The sequence below is a fragment of the Delphinus delphis genome, chromosome 5 (assembly GCF_949987515.2).
Source record: "Delphinus delphis chromosome 5, mDelDel1.2, whole genome shotgun sequence".
NCBI classification, from domain to species: domain Eukaryota; kingdom Metazoa; phylum Chordata; class Mammalia; order Artiodactyla; family Delphinidae; genus Delphinus; species Delphinus delphis.
Genome location: NC_082687.1, coordinates 60,604,420 through 60,617,593, shown reverse-complemented (window position 1 = coordinate 60,617,593; position 13,174 = coordinate 60,604,420).

Below are 13,174 nucleotides of genomic sequence, written 5' to 3'. Positions count from 1 at the left end.
TTTTTTTGCGGTACGCAGGCCTCTCACTGTTGCGGCCTCTCCCGCTGCAGAGCACAGGCTCCGGATGCGCAGGCCCAGCGGCCATGGCCCACGGGCCCAGTCGCTCTGCGGCATGGGAATCCTCCCGGACCGGGGCACGAACCCGTGTCCCCTACATCGGCAGGCAGACTCCCAACCACTGCGCCACCAGGGAAGCCCTACCCAATCCTCTTTTTAGTCATTTTACCCTATCTTCTCTTTAGTCTCTCCCACATAATGGTTAATTCCAAACGCTAAAGGGGAAAAAAAAGTATTACAACGTTACAGGTATTTATTAAGATTCCACTTAGCCTTCAGGCCTTGCTAAGCTCTGTGGACAAAAAAGAGAAACATAAGTGTGTTTTTTCTGTTGCTGATCTGTGCTACTGTAAATAGGACTGGAAACCCCAAGTATTCAGTGTCCATCAATCCTTTCACATAATTGCCACCTGCTTTGTACACAGCACTATATTAAATATTTTGAAGTTATGATATAAATACATGGGTTTATAATGACAATATAGTCAAAAGTATCCATATAACATCATCAAGTGAACAATCTAAAATGCAAATAAAATCAGAAAGTAATTAATAAGAGGCAGACTATACCAATAACTTATTCTGTGCCTGAGACTTTAAAAATATAATCTCACAAAATCCTTAAGAAAGTTTCCTACTGTTATAATCCACATTTACAGATGAAAAGAACCACACTACGGATTAAACATATTTCTGTGGTTTACCAGGCTTGGAACTATCTTTACCCCATGCCAACATCTGTGCTCATAATCAATATGTTTTTCCTATTTCAAGGTGCAGGGGACCAAAATATGCCAACCTCCCACTTAATGGAAATATTTCTGCAACACAATAGGCTATACAATAATAAGATGGGTTTTAGATGGATTTTAGATGTCACAAATGATAACCAGGGATATTTTACAATCCAAACTTGCATTTCATTCCAATTTGATAGCCATTTAGCCTTTGCTTCAATACTGTCAATAGTAGAAAGCTCACTTCCTTACACTGCTGCTTATTTCATTATTGGTCATTGGTGTCTGTTAATTTGTTCACTGATTCAACATTAATTTTTGAAGAACTTTTATGTGAAGGGCAACATGCCATGTACTAAAGGGGAAGTAATGATGTGTTCAGACATGGATCTATGTTCAAGGAGTTAAAAATCTATTATAGGTTTTTAATTTTTTTCCTATTTTTGAGTAAAAATTTTCTTCATAATTATTTTCATATGCCAATCCTTATAATGCTTTTGAGAACAATGGACGAGTCACCACAGACTTCTATATGGTAGCCCTTCAAATAAATGAAAAAGCCATTTCTCCTTAGTCTTACTCTTCTAAAAGCTGATCATTCTTGAATCCTTCAAATGCATTAGCCCACTACCATCCATACTGCTCTCATTTTTATTCAGTATAAATTCTAAAGATGTGGAATTTCAAATTAAACACAGTATTCTAGATGTATGCTGATTGGTACTAAATATAATAGGAAATATATTTCTCATAATTTTAATATTATACTTCTATTAATGTAACTTAATTGTATAATTCATTTGTAACTTATCACCCTCATGTCTCATATTAATCTTACAGCCAGCTGTAAACACAGGTCTTCTTCACCTGGATTATTGCTAAGTGACCACCTGAAATTTATGCAAAATCTAGAAATTTCTCTTTATAATTGTATATTATCAGTTGGCTTAAAACTTTTGTATAATATAATTAGTATATTAGATAATCTTGAATATTAATTGTATTTATTTGATATGCCTTAGTGATTTTCAGATTTGTTATGAACCTTTTCAAAAACCTCATTAATATGGATATTTACATGTGTGAGCAAATGTAAAATAATTTAGAATTCTCTCTCTTCCATTTTATAATAATATTAGAGAAATGTGAAATAAAGAAATAATGAGAAAGGGTTGAAGTTTTTTTGGTCTTGCTTTGTTTTTTTTCTCTAAGAAAATCTTCTTGAACTGTATGTTCTTTACTATTTTTTATGTAAATAATAAACTTGTTTGGGTGACTAAGTTAGTATTTTGACAAAATAAATGGCATAAAAAATTGGGGCTAGAGAATTAAACTGAGGTTGGTTTACATACATCTTTTTACTTTTATGAATCTCAAAGTATTACAACAACTTTGATAAAAATATCAACAACTCAGGATAAAAATAATGCAAAACATAAAAACCACTTTTTTCCTTCTCCTTCATCTCCACTACATTTTGTGATCAAGTTTCATGCACAGACAGATCCCCAATATGTAAATATATAGACTTATTTTTATACATTTTTATGTATGTTTTTGTACTGATTTCAGTGTAGTCGTATTTTCCCAGCGATACCTCTGCTGTTCAGTGTTCTCAAATCCAACTCAGTGCATCCATCTCAAAGCCCTTCTGAGAAACTATGTGCACTAATAAAAGAGAATGTAAAAACCCATGAAACAGTTTCACAGTTCCTTTTCTTTTAGTATAGGAGATTCCCATACCATGTTTTATTTCACCCTCTCCCAAGACAGCTCTTCATTAAACAGTGTAGTAAAACTAACGAATATAATTAATTTTAAATTATTATTTTTGTTTGTTTGTTTTGCGGTACGCGGGCCTCTCACTGTTGTGGCCTCTCCCGTTGCGGAGCACAGGCTCTGGACGCGCAGGCTCAGTGGCCATGCCTCACTGGCCCAGCCGCTCCGCGGCATGTGGGATCCTCCCAGACCGGGACACGAACCTGTGTCCCCTGCATCGGCAGGTGGACTCTCAACCGCGGCGCCACCAGGGAAGCCCTAAATTATTTTTTTCTTCAACATGTGGTACTTATTTTGGAGTTTTAGAGGAGGATGCTGAAGGTGGAGGACCAAACCTGTGTCCTCCAACTGTCTCTGCCTCAGCTAGAATAGGAGATTTTAATAAGGGAAAAGTTTGATGTCACCCAAAAAGCTCAAACCTGCTTGAAGCAAATATTTTTAAGAGGGTCAATCTTCATAGGAAGGTCAGGCCCAATTATTAACAGTTAGCTCCCTTTTATTTAGAGATAAGTCTCTTGAAGCCCAGCCTATTAGTTAAATGGTGACTTTGAGGACTGGGGGAGTCCAGGACTACTCCAATTACATCCTTTACCTTCTCATAATCTCTTAGTTTACACTGACGCAGAATATGAAGATATTCTTACCATTCAAATGTATTTTTTCTGAAACTCTAGAGATGATTTTGATTACTGTATCATCTCTGTAAAAAGATTTTATTCATATGTTAAAGAAACATTTACATTTGTGGAGGACCAAGCTGGCGAGCACTCTGCTAGGCATTAGGTAAACCCCGCCAAACAAAAAGATATGAACCTGGCCTTACACAGCTAACAATCTAGTGAAAGCAAATATAAGTAAAATAAGTATATAATTATGTATTTTGATAAGTGCTTTGAGGGGAAATAAAAGAGTGCTGAGTGATAATTATGTTGAGGGAAATCTTTACTGAAGAGGTGATATTTAAGCATACACATGAAGGATGAATAGGAATTAACCAGGTCAAGAGTAGAGAAGAATACTGTAGATACAAAGAATAATGAGTTCAAAAGTCATGAGACAAGAAATGGTTTTGGAACATTAGAGTGACTGAATTATTACTGCTATAATTTTAAACTAATTTAATGGTTTATATGTTTGAAATTATTGAAGCTATTTATTTGGAAAGTAAAAATGAGCTACAACACTATTTAAATAATGATTTGTTTCCTTCATATGTAATCTCTTTTGTACACCTGGCTATCTAATTCTTTAGCAAGTATTTCACAGACACAATTAATTAGATTGAACAAGGACAAAATAGGAGAATCTTCCTAAAATGGGCAGTAATTTTCATAAAGCAATTCTCATACGTAACTCAAGTTTTCTACCTTTTCCTGGATCTCATGCTTCAGAAGGAATTAAGTGACTTTATTTTGTTTATGTTCCCCACAAGAGTTCCTAGCCTCATACCCATCAGAGTCTATGAAGTAACCAAAATTGTCCCTTAAGCAGTTGATTACCTAAGTTTCTTCTTTCAGTGATGGCAGTTTTCATCAGATCCTTTATTCACTTCTAGCAAATATGTTACTTGTTCTCTGTGACTATTCCCTAAGTCTCTCACTGGTTCTTTCTGTTATTCTTGACAGTTCTCAGCAGCTGTCAGTGGCATTGCTCCCTGGGGGTCACAGATCTCAGAAGCTCTTACCAGAAGTTCTTCAGCAGCTCCCCCTGAGAGTCTCAACATGGTCTCTGAAATAGCCTTTAACAGCAGCTATCTGCAGCATGGTTCTTTAAAAACGTACATCTGAAGGAGCTTCTTCAAATTGCTTTACACTTGCATTAGGGAAACAGATCTCTGGGTCCCCAGCAGTTTCTCTTCTCTTGGAGCTTTTAGGAAAAATTTTCCATTCTGAAAATTTTTGAAATGTGAAATAGAATATGGCATATCTAAAAACTACCTGCTGGTCAGACATTCAGTAAATTTGCCAACCTTCCTTATGAAGAGTGTGTCTAGCTAGAAAGCCAGCCAACTTACCAACTGAATCTGATAACCAGAACAGGTAGGCCTATAGAATAAGTGGGAAAACAATACCATGTTCTCTAACTTCTTATATAATGCCACTGAAAGATCCACATTCTGCTTAACTGCTTCAAGTTAAAACCAAGATTCACCAGTGTATATGAAACAGGCTGCATAAAATAAAATAAACCCCTAAAGCCATTTGCAGTTAATATTGGCAGAAACAACGGAAGAACTGACTTTGTGGTTTGCCTTTTGTGAATTTTCAGGGCTAACTAGTCAAACAGAATAAAATATAAAGTGATGATAGGACATCTCTAGTATACACCAAGGGAATCTACAATTTCACTCATATGATTTCATTTTATAGGGTCTGAGGGTTTTTCAGATAGAGTGATGATAAGCCAGACTTTATCAGTGTCTAACTACCCAAAACATTCCTTTTAAGAAAGTTTGAAAACTGCATTAACTCTTTAGTGGAGTAATTTCCCCAGCGGTACCCTGGTGGCCTGAAAGGCAATGTAGCTTTCCTACATATCTCACCTTTCTCAATTTCAAGGCACAAGTCCAATCAGCCTTTTAGCTGCTGGAGAATTTGCTTAGGTAAAATTGCTCCAGATGTTTTCCAGTTTATTGCAACTTTGTAAAAGGTCTAAGATCTATATGTACATATTATCCAGCATAATTAGTACTCAAGAATGGACAAGATACTCTTTAAATATCTGATTCCCAGTTAACATTTTGGGAAGATTTCACAGTAGCATAAAACTTAAACTTCTTAACAGGCTGTATGGTTATCTGTCTAGTTTGCTAAAGACTGTCTTGACTTCAGCTCATTATGCCAGCATTAGTATTAATGGTGCCCCTGTTTACTCTTAAGATGTGTCCTGTTTGGATGAAAATTTATATGGCCACCATTATTATTGTGTCATAAAAGACCTGTGATGAGCTGGCCTTGTCTAATGCTGCAGACCCACCTTCTATCACTCCCCCTTGTCTTTCAGTAATCCAGCTACACTGAACTTCTTGTGATTGCCTGAATGTGAGATGCTCTCTCAACTTTGTGCTTTTGCTCATAGATGGATCACCCTACTCAGCACTCTCCTATTTACATGATTCTTACCAGTTCTTCAAGGAGAAGCTTCCCTGCCATGTCTCCCTAAACTTCTGTCTATTCCCTTGGTCAGTGCCGACGTCTCTGACAGACCCTCCTTGCTACCTTATGCATGTCCCAGCTCTCTCTCACAGCATGTACATTGCTTCTATATGTCTGTCTACTGGCCTGTCTCTCCAGGACATAGCAAACTTTCTGAGGGCCAGGACACTTTGCATCATTTTACCCTATGGCACTAAGGCCTGACATATATTTAAAGATTTTCAAATGTTATACATGAATAAGAAGTGAATAAATACAATGGACAACTGTTTATTTTTAAATTCATAACTATATTGTGCCATAATAGTAGAAAAGAATAATCTAGCTAGTATCTAACTCTACCTAATCTCCCCAAAATAAAAGCTTTTCATCAGAATATAACAGATCCTGGTTTGTATCACTTTATATGAACTCAATATAAAAACATCTGGATTTGTGTTATACATGGATTCTTTAAGACATTATTACTGACTTTAAACAAAGGATTCTTTTTTCAAAACAAACCCCTTTGTTGGAATTTAAAGTGTAAGCTAATTTTCAAAATATTGACAAATAAGCTACCTATTAATAAAATACATACACCTTAAAATGTGGCATATATCTTCAGAGATAAGTACATACTAAAATAAACGTCAAAGTATTTTTAATCGATAGAATCCACAACTCTGGCCATTCATTTCTGTACAAATCAAAATGATTTTTAGAAGATGTCCACATGGCTAGCAGCATGAAAATTCTGAGAGTCATTCCAACTATCAATTTCCCACAAGCTGATCAACACAGTCCGTCTATCCCCAGGAAAACATGATGGGCAACCTGCCTGCCTGCAGTATTCATCATTCCACACATGTCTTCCTGTACACAGATATCAGGGATTTGTTTTAACAATTGTTTTAACAATTTGTTTTAACAATTGTTATATTTTTATAATATCTCAAAATTGTCTGCTACTCTGCATGTAGTCTCATTCAGTATTTTTAGGAATTCAAGGCTTTAAAAATAGCAACAATTAAATATGAGCTATGGAAGCCTGTATGTGATGTGCCAGGGGATGGATGGGTCTGTCCATCTGTTTGTCTGTCTCTCTCTTTCCCTCTCCCTCTAAATAGATATAGATATAAATATAGACAGATATGAATATATACAGATATAGATGTTTATATATATCTATATATCTATACCCATCTATCTACCTACCTACCTATGTCCATGCCCTGGCATACCACATCATATTTTCTTCATTCATATATATCCATTCCTGCCCTGACGACTCACATTTACTGACCCCATGACACCCTCCCCAGCTCACTAGGGTTCTGACCCTCTGCACTGGGCTGTCCCACTGTGTGAATGCCCTTATTACACATCTCAGTCTCTGACCTCTAACACCTGAAACTGATACCCCCTCACGCCATTTGTTTTTGCCCGTTTCTGGTCCCCTCCAACACTCCAAGCTGATTTGGCTCACTGCACAGGTCTAATACCCCCCATTGATGTCCTTTAAAATCTTTAATGGGTCTGACATTTCACACCTGACTGTCCCCTATGTGAAAGCCCTACTCACTGTGCTTGGATCCCACAATGCCCTATGGGGCTCACTTTCTACCATATTGACACCCTTTCCACCTCTCTTGGGTTCTAAAGGCCCACTCTGAGCTATCTGGCCACCCAAATACTCTCTCTGCTTCCCATAAGCCAAGCCAGCTGCCCATCTCATGCAATGCGCCCCTCTCCCTTGACACATTTAAGCTCCAACTTCCTGCATGGTTTACTTCCCAGCATTGTCACTCTCATTACATCTCTCAGGCTCCTACACCCTGTGTCAGCCCTTCCCACACCCCCCACACTGGGGGACCCTTTTCTCATCCCACTCAGGATCTGACTGCTTGTGCCAGGCAGGCATCCTGTGGGAATGTCCTTCTATGATGTATAGGCTCTGATACTGCCCACTGGGCTGCCTTCCATGTGGAAGGCTTGCACACTTAACTTATGCCCTAACATCCCAGGCCAAGCTGTGCTCTAATTCCCCAGTGTAGATACTTTCTCACCTTGCCTGGACTCTGACACCCGGCTCTGGACCACCACTGCCCCCCCATTCCCTCACATGTTAAGCTTACTTTACTTGACTGCATCCAATGCTTTTGGACTGAATTGAAGGGAAGGGAAGGGAAGGGAAAGAATAAAGGGATGCATACTCACTTCTAATTTATGCTGCATTTTATTTTAATGTGTAAGATACCTTAAATCCTATTTTTAAATTACTCTTGAATAAAGAAAATAAACAACTTTGATTTAAGTGAGCTATATATAGACTCAAATGCATTACCATGATGTTCAACAATTTGTGTCAGAAAAACGTATTTATCAGAATAATGCCTTACATATTTATAGTTCCAAAGATGATTCAAATTTAAGCAAGGTTCTCTTGGATAAAGGCCAGTTTTCTCTTTAAATCTCTTAAACTTTACTTCAAATTTCTTAAGAAAGCCACAAGCTGAACTTCCACTTCATAGTATTTATTCATGTGATACTGACAAGAACTACTCTGATTTAAGAGCAAAGGGCAGTGATAAGCAGAATGAAATAAATAGTAATGAGCAGAATAAAATAATTATCCTGAACATTTTAAATATCATCTCTTTCAAGAGCTACTGGATCAACTGCTAATTTTAAAAAAATTAAGTTTGCATTTAATCCACTTGCAGAAAGAATATTAAGGGCCATTAAGTGTCATTCTATAATGGAAAAGTCATAACTAATTTGGAGAAAGGCTTTTATCCACATTAATGTACAGATAGCAGTACCTGCTCCACCACTGCTATGAATCAGCATTAAAAGTTCCCATTAGACTGAAATGACAGCAGATTTCAATTCAACATGTTGAGACCTATCCACAAGTTTTATGTATTTTTGTACAGATATCCAGTGAACTTTCAGGAAAATAAGTGAGATAGCAACTCTAAGAATTCTACTTGTGAGGTCACAATTGTCCCCTCTGAGCTCTGTACTGATGAGGATAGTCCCTCCCTGCCCCCCTCTCAGCTCTTTCCTCCCCTTATTCTATAAAAAAGCACCAATATACTCTCCTTAGAAACAAAATTGAGTTTATACATTGCTGCAAAACAAAGCACTCTAAAACAGTGGCTAAAAGTAACAACAATCCTGGGCTTCCTAAAGGTTCATTCCTTACTCTTCTATGCATGCTATTATACTGTGTGCTCTCATTCTAATTTTCAAGATTAATTCTGAAGATGATCTCAAATTTTGCCACAACTACTATAGGCTCTCTTCCAAATTTGAAATTCGTATTACAGTGCCACACTGAGATTATCATTACCCTCCTATCCCCATTCTTCTGTGTTTCTGCACTCCCCTTACTTCTGTGGTCTCTTGTTGATGACATTAAATCTACCCACTGCTCAAGTCAGAAATTCTGCCACTCTCATGCTCAAAACTGGTCAGTTAGCAAGTTCTCTGGGCCTTAAAATGTTTCTAAAAATCTCACTGCCCTTCTGCATTCTATTTCTGTGGCCTGGTCAATTGACTCCTTCTTGTCAGTTGGAAAACCTCCTTTCTGATCACCCTGCTTCTACTAACTGCCCTTAGAAGTCTACCGCCCCCAATAATACCCCTAAAACATACATGTCAGTATTTTTACTGCTAGAAGTTTTCAAAGACATCTTGCAAAATGTAAGTCTAGAAGACTTGGCATCATACTGATTCTCTGCTATCAGTGATATCCATTCCCAGTGGCTCTTCCACCTCCTGCAACGGACAGCTAGTTTCATGTCTTTCCCCCAGTCTCATATATCAATGACCACCAAAAGGACTTTTTTTTTTCCATCTACTAGAAATAACTGCAGTGCTTTTTTAGCACTTCTGTAATGATTATGTTATAGCATTTATCAATCTGTTTTGTGTTAAAGTTACTTTCTAAAATGACTTTCTCCTCATTAGGATTATTATTCCATATTTATAACTTTCCCCTCAAGCACCTGAAATGGTGAATTGGTCATCTCAGATGTTAAATATATATTGAGTTAAAATGTGACTATGGGATTTATGGCAAAGGTGACTGACTATGAACTGGAATGTGAAATGGATTGACATTTTGGTAAGTGGCAAAAGCCAATTAGATGTTCATGTAAAGAAAAATGAATCTTCACTCCTACTTATAAACACAAAATAATTCCAGATAGATTGCAGATCTCAGTGTAAAAGTAAAATAACAAGGCCTAGAAAAGAAAGCACAGGAAAAAGTATTTTATAGGATACAGTAAACACTACCCACAAAGACTATAAAATTATAAATTGAACTGTGAAAAGACACCATTAAGAAAATGAAAAGGCAAGCAACAGACATGGAGATGATATCTGCAATCCTGTGTCTGGTTAATGATTTTATTTTGAATATATAATGAATACTATAAATTCAGCTGAAAACAAAATATATAACCCAATAGAAGAACAGAAAAAATACTTGAACAGGTCTTTCACAAAACCAAATATCCTAAGGTGGGGTGGGGACTAAGTTTTATTACTCATCCTGGAAATCCTACTAAAAGAGTATAGCCCCAAATCCAAGTTCAGATTATGTGGAGTAAATAGCACTCACATCTACTGCTAAAGGCAGTGTAACATTTTCAACTATTTTGGGGAAAAAATGGTGCTATTTAAAAACTTGACCATATGTAAACCCTATAGCCCAAAAATTTTACTCCTAGTTATATACAAACAAAAATGTCAACAAAAGACAGGCACAAGAATGTTCACAAACTCAGTATTCATAATAGCCCCAACCTGAGGCTACCCAAATATTCATCAGTGGTAGATGAGATAATACACTGTGGTACCATCATACAGTTGAATGCTGTATACCAACAACAGTGAAAAACCACAGCTACCTACAACAATATAGCTGAATTTTAAAAACAAAATGAAAATTAAAAAAGCCAAAGAGAAAATTGTGTGATTCAATCTTTGTAAAATTCAGAAACAAGGAAACTATTATTTTATAATATGTCCAGAGGATAGTTATCTTTGGCAGAAGTTTGTGACTAGAAGTTGGCATAGGAAATCTTCTGGGAAGCTAGTAAAACATTCTGTGTTTTTTTATTGTTAGATGTTTTGTTTTGTTATTTTCATTGTTTTTTATCTGGGTACTGGTTACACAGATGTGTTCAATTTGCAGAAATTCATAGATCTGTATACTTATGATTTCTGTGCTTTTTAACATGTACATAATACCTGAATAAAAGTTTAAAACTGCTATATAGAAAAATACTTACCTATGTGGACATGATTATTTAAAATATATAAATAGACATCAATCTACAAGCTGTCCTATTACTATAATTACAAACTTTAGCTATATGCTTGCATTAGCACTAGGGAAGTAGAAATTATGAGGAGTCCCAAGAGAACTGGAATACCATTCTAAATATTTGGGATGTATGATGACCCTGTGGCATGTTGCACCTTCAAAGAGAAAGAGGCTGTGTGTGTCCCTGGCCTATAATTAATTGTAACTGTACTCCAGGCCTAAAAAAGAAATTATTTGGGATATTAATATCAATGCCAATGACCCAAAGAATATATAATATGCCTCATTTACTTTATGTTTTGCTTCTATGATTAATTTTATAACTATCTTAGATTCTTAAAAATACTCTCTGTTGACTGTGAGTGTAGGGTGATGGGAAGTTGACTATATAATAATCAGGAGAAATTCTACATACTTTTCTTGAGGAAGTAAAAAACAAAAAAATGTTCATTGACCTATTTCTTTTCTATACTTGGTTTTAAAGATTTCTTGGATTGGAAGCCGTTCAATTTTTCCATCTAAATATTAGTTAAATTTTCTAACTTTAAAGTGAATTTGTATAAATGTAATGACACCTAAGTTAGTAAGATAAACACTGTGATGAGTTAAGGTAAATATACCTCAAGCTTTAAGCATCATACTATCTATTGGTATATATAATAAAACATAAGAAAATGGGATTCACAGTCAACAAATGACAGCTATTATCAGTAATAATAACATATAAGAATAATTATTAATATATTTCCTTAAAATAAGAAAGGAATTAAGTTTTATTCATACTTAATAAGTGGATTGACAGTATACAACAAAATCAAAATTTAGCAAAGTACTCTGCATTGTAATCCTTGAATCTAATTTACTCAAAACTTTGACCCAAAAACTTTATTTCTAAATTTCTACTATCTGATCATCCTTCTTCTATTTTTCCTATTAGTTTCAAAGCCTCTGATAAAGCATATTTAATGTCCCTTATAAAAGAAAAAGCTGAATAAATTCAAGCTTCTTTTATACCTAGATGGCTACTGGGTAATTAATACATTTATTTTACTATATAATTTGGATATAAGAATTTGTATAATCCAAAAGATTGGGTTTTGGAGGAAGATATATCTAAGTTTAATTCATGTTAACTGCTCCAGTTGGCCTATAATGTTTAGAATCTCTGGATGCCTTAGAGACCTGTGCGTGCTCCTACACGTGTGTGTGTATGTATGTGTGTGTGTGTGTGTGTGTGTACACATATACTATACTGCATGCATTTACCCAAATACCTATATAATTATTAGCACATATCTTTTAGAAATGGAAAGAGTCTTCCCTTTATCATTTTTTTGTGATGCAGTCTGGAGAATATTCCTTACTGCATGTCTAAAGCAGAAATGTAAAAAGTGGACCCCATATTAAAAAGCACACAATCATTTTTTATTAGTAAACTTTTCAATTTCAGCCCCAAATTAACTGATATTATATTAATGTTAAGTGTGACTAACTTAGAACTCTGCTTATAAATTTTTTTCCCATTTTCCTTCCAAACAGATTTCATTCACTGCATTTTCCAAATTTTACATTAGACTATAGATTCAAATTTAATGAAAGCACATTCTATTCCAGTTGAAACACAAACTAATTGTATGATATGGGAAAGTAGCTTAATTCCTCTGAATATGTGGTATATGGTCAGCGCTATGCTGAGCATTTAACATCACTACACCTCATTTCATTAATCTGTAAAATCTAAATAAAGATACTTTGGGTGTATAGAGAAAAAAAGTTTATAAGCAACACGAGGTAGCTACTATCATTAATAATTATAGACTTTAAATATTATTTCTTGTTTACTCTTCATAGGTAAGTGAAATATATAACAGAACGACTAAGAAGATGAATGGATATATCTAAGGTACATAGTTAAGAAACTATCAGATGCCCTATTTTCTTTTCTTCATCCTTTTACTCAAAATACTTACCGAGTACTTATCAATTTCTAGATATTATGCCAGACACTAGTAATATAAAGATGAAAATTGGGACTTCCTGGTGGTGCAGTGGTTAAGAATCTGCCTGCCAATGCAGGGGACACGGGTTCGAGCCCTGGTCCAAGAAGATCCCAGATGCCACGG